We start from the raw sequence: 4,099 nt of genomic DNA on the forward strand, positions 1-4,099 counted from the left end.
ACGGGGCGGTGGTGACGACGGGGACGATGGGGACGGGGACGACGGGGCGGCGACGGGGGCGGCGATGAGGGATGGAGACGTACGGGGGGCGCGACGGGCGACGGTGCAGAGGAGAAGAAGCAGATGAGAAACTGAAATTTTCGTAAGTGTTGTTTATATAGGAGGGGCCTTTAGTACCGGTTGGAGCCACCAACCGGTACTAAAGGCCTGTTTTGGCCAGGCCAAGCGGCGGGAGGCGACCCCCTTTAGTACCGGGTGGTGGCTCCAACCGGTACTAAAGCCCCCCCCCCCTTTAGTACCGGTTGGTGCCACGACCCGGTACTAAAGGGGGTGCGCTGGCGCAGGTGCGGTGCGGCAAGTTTAGTCCCACCTCGCTAGCCGAGGGGCGACCGCACTGGTTTATAAACCCCCGTGCGGTAGCTCTCTCGAGCTCCTCTCCAAAGCAGGCCTACTGGGCCTACATGTTCTGTGCTGCCCTGTTGGCCTACTGGGCCTTTGCGGGCCTGCATCCTGGCCCAAAAACAGGTTGGGTTTCTAGTCGTATGCGGGCCGCTTTGGCCTAGCAGGCGGGCTTTTTTTATTTTTTTTGCTTTATTTATTTTTGAGTTGTTTTTTTGTGTATTTATAGTTTCTTTGTGAATATTTTTGCTTTAGGTACAAAAAATTACAAACTTTCTGTTAGTGCCCGTAGTTTTCAAATTTGAATAGTTTAAATTTTGAATTATTTGAAATTAGTGTGAATCACTAGTTTGTGAATAACTTAACTTTAAAAATCAGTAAAGGCATGAAAGAATTTGTTTGCACATAAAATTTCTTCGCGTTTCAAATGCCAAAACACATAATTAACTACCCTAACTATTACAGAGATTCCCTTCTGGGTGTGAAACACAAAAGAAAGTGATGATAGTGAAGCCGATCACATCCCAGATCTTTGGGTGTGAAACTTTTTCTTCGCGTGTGTCCCTTTGCGCCGTAACCATGGAAAATCTTCATCATTTAACGGGATGCTCGGGTCAATATTCACTGTGAATGGAGCAATTTCATCAAACTTTTCATAATCTTCTAACTTGTCTGTCTTGTCATCCACTCCCACGATGTTTCTCTTCCCAGAAAGAACTATGTGCCGCTTTGGCTCATCGTACGATGCATTCGCTTCCTTACCTTTTCTTTTTCTTGGCTTGGTAGACATGTCTTTCACATAGAAAACCTGTGCCACATCATTGGCTAGGACGAATGATTCGTCTGCATACGCAAGATTGTTGAGATCCACTGTTGTCATTCCGTACTGCGGGTCTTCCGTTACCCCGCCTCGTGCCATATTGACCCATTTGCACCGAAACAAAGGGACCTTCAAACCACGTCGATAGTCAAGTTCCCATATGTCCTGTATATAACCATAATATGTTTCCTTTCCCGTCTTGGTTTCTGCATCAAAGCGGACATCACTGTTTTGGTTGGTCCTCTTCTTATCTTGGGCGATCGTGTAAAATGTATTACCATTTATCTCGTACCCTTTGAAAGTCATTATATTCGAAGATGGTAACTGGGACAGCAAGTACAGGTCATCTTCAATAGAGGTGTCATGCATGGTACGTGTCTGCAACCAGCTGGCGAAACTCCTGGTTTGTTCACGTGTAATCCAGTCATCAGACCGCTCCGGGTGTTTGGAGCGTAGCAAGTTCTTGTGTTCATCCATATACGGAGCCACCAAGGCGGAATTCTATAGAACTGTGTAGTGTGCTTCAGTGAGAGAATGTCCGTCCATACATATTATTTGTTCCCCTCATAGCGTGCCTTTTCCATCCAGTCTGCCCTTATGCCACGATTCAGGAACACCAATCGGCTTAAAGTCAGGAATAAAGTCAATACAAAACTCAATGACCTCCTCATTTTGACGGTCCTTGGAGATGCTTCCTTCTGGCCTAGCACGGTTATGAACATATTTCTTTAAGACTCCCATGAACCTCTCAAAGGGGAACATATTGTGTAGAAATACAGGACCCAAAACGTTAATCTCTTCGCATAGGTGAACTAGGACGTGCATCATGATGTTGAAGAAGGATGGTGGGAACACCAACTCGAAACTGACAAGACATTGCACCAAATCATTCTCTAACCTTGGTATGATTTCTGGATCGATTACCTTATGAGAGATTGCATTGAGAAATGCACATAGCTTCACAATGGCTAATCAAACGTTTTCCGGTAGAAGCCCCCTCAATGCAACCGGAAGCAGTTGCGTCATAATCACGTGGCAGTCATGAGACTTTAGGTTCTGGAATTTTTTCTCTGCCATGTTTATTATTCCCTTTATATTCGACGAGAAGCCAGACGGTACCTTAATACTGAGCAGGCATTCAAAGAAGATTTCCTTCTCTTCTTTGGTAAGAGCGTAGCTTGCATGACCCTGATGTATGCCGTCTTTTCCGTGCATACGTTGCTGGTCCTCTCGTGCCTCAGGTGTATCTTTTGTCTTCCCATACACGCCCAAGAAGCCAAGAAGGGTCACACAAAGATTCTTCGTCACGTGCATCACGTCGACTGCGGTGCGGACCTCTAGGTCTTTCCAATAGGGCAGGTCCCAAAATATAGATTTCTTCTTCCACATGGGTGCGCGTCTGTCAGCGTCATTCAGAACAGGTTGTCCACCAGGACCCTTTCCAAAGACCACCTTCAAATCCTTGACCATATCATGTACATCAGCACCAGTATGGTGGCGAGGCTTCGTCCGGTGATCCGCCTCACCTTTGAAATGCTTGCCTTTCTTTCTTACGAGATGCCTGCTCGGAAGAAATCGACGATGTCCCAGGTACACATTCTTCTTACAATTAGCCAAATATATACTGTCGGTATCGTCCAAACAGTGCGTGCATGCGCGGTATCCCTTGTTTGTCTGTCCTGAAAGGTTACTGAGAGCAGGCCAATCATTGATGGTCACGAACAGCAACGCCTTTAGGTCAAATTCTTTCCCCATGTGCTCATCCCACGCACGTACACCTGTTCCATTCCACAATTGTAAGAGTTCTTCAACTAATGGCCTTAGGTACACATCAATGTCGTTGCCGGGTTGCTTAGGGCCTTGGATGAGCACTGGTATCATAATGAACTTCTGCTTCATGCACAACCAAGGAGGAAGGTTATACAAACATAGAGTCACATGCCAGGTGCTATGATTGCTGCTCTGCTCCCCAAAAGGATTAATGCCATCTACGCTTAGACCAAACCATACACTCCTTGCGTCATCTGCAAACTCCTTCCCATACTTTCTTTCGATTTTTGTCCACTGCGACCCGTCAGCGGGTACTCTCAACTTTCCGTCTTTCTTACGGTCTTCTCTGTGCCATCGCATCGCCTTGGCATGCTCTTTGTTTTGGAACAAACGTTTCAACCGTGGTATTATAGGAGCATACCACATCACCTTGGCAGGAATCTTCTTCCTGGGGTGCTCACCCTCGACATCACCAGGGTCATCACGGCTGATCTTATAGCGCAATGCACCACATACCGGGCAAGCGTTCAAATCCTTGTACTCACCGTGGTAGAGGATGCAATCATTAGGGCATGCATGTATCTTCTGCACCTCTAACCCTAGAGGGCAGACAACCTTCTTTGCTTCGTACGTACTCTCGGGCAATTCGTTGTCCTTTGGAAGCATATCCTTTATCATTACCAACAACTTTCCAAATCCCTTGTCAGATACACCATTCTCTTCCTTCCATTGCAGCAATTCCAGTGTGGTTGCCAGCTTTTTCTTGTCACCTACGCAATTCGGGTACAACAATTTTTTGTGATCCTCTAACATGCGCTGCAACTTCTTCTTCTCCAAATCACTTGCGCAGTTTCTCTTTGCATCGGCAATGGCCCGACCTAGATCATCAATGGGCTCATCTGATGCCTCTTCTTCAGCTTCTTCCCGCATTGCCGGCTCAGCTTCTTCCCGCATTACCGGCTCATCTTCTTCCCCCATTGTTGTATCATCGTATTCAGGGAACCCATGGCCAGGATAGCTGTCGTCGTCCTCTTCTTATTCATTGTCTTCCATCATAACCCCTCTTTCTCCGTGCTTGGTCCAAACATTATAGTGGGGCATGAAACCGGA

Source organism: Triticum dicoccoides, chromosome 7A (assembly GCF_002162155.2).
Source record: "Triticum dicoccoides isolate Atlit2015 ecotype Zavitan chromosome 7A, WEW_v2.0, whole genome shotgun sequence".
Classification (NCBI taxonomy): Eukaryota; Viridiplantae; Streptophyta; class Magnoliopsida; order Poales; family Poaceae; genus Triticum; species Triticum dicoccoides.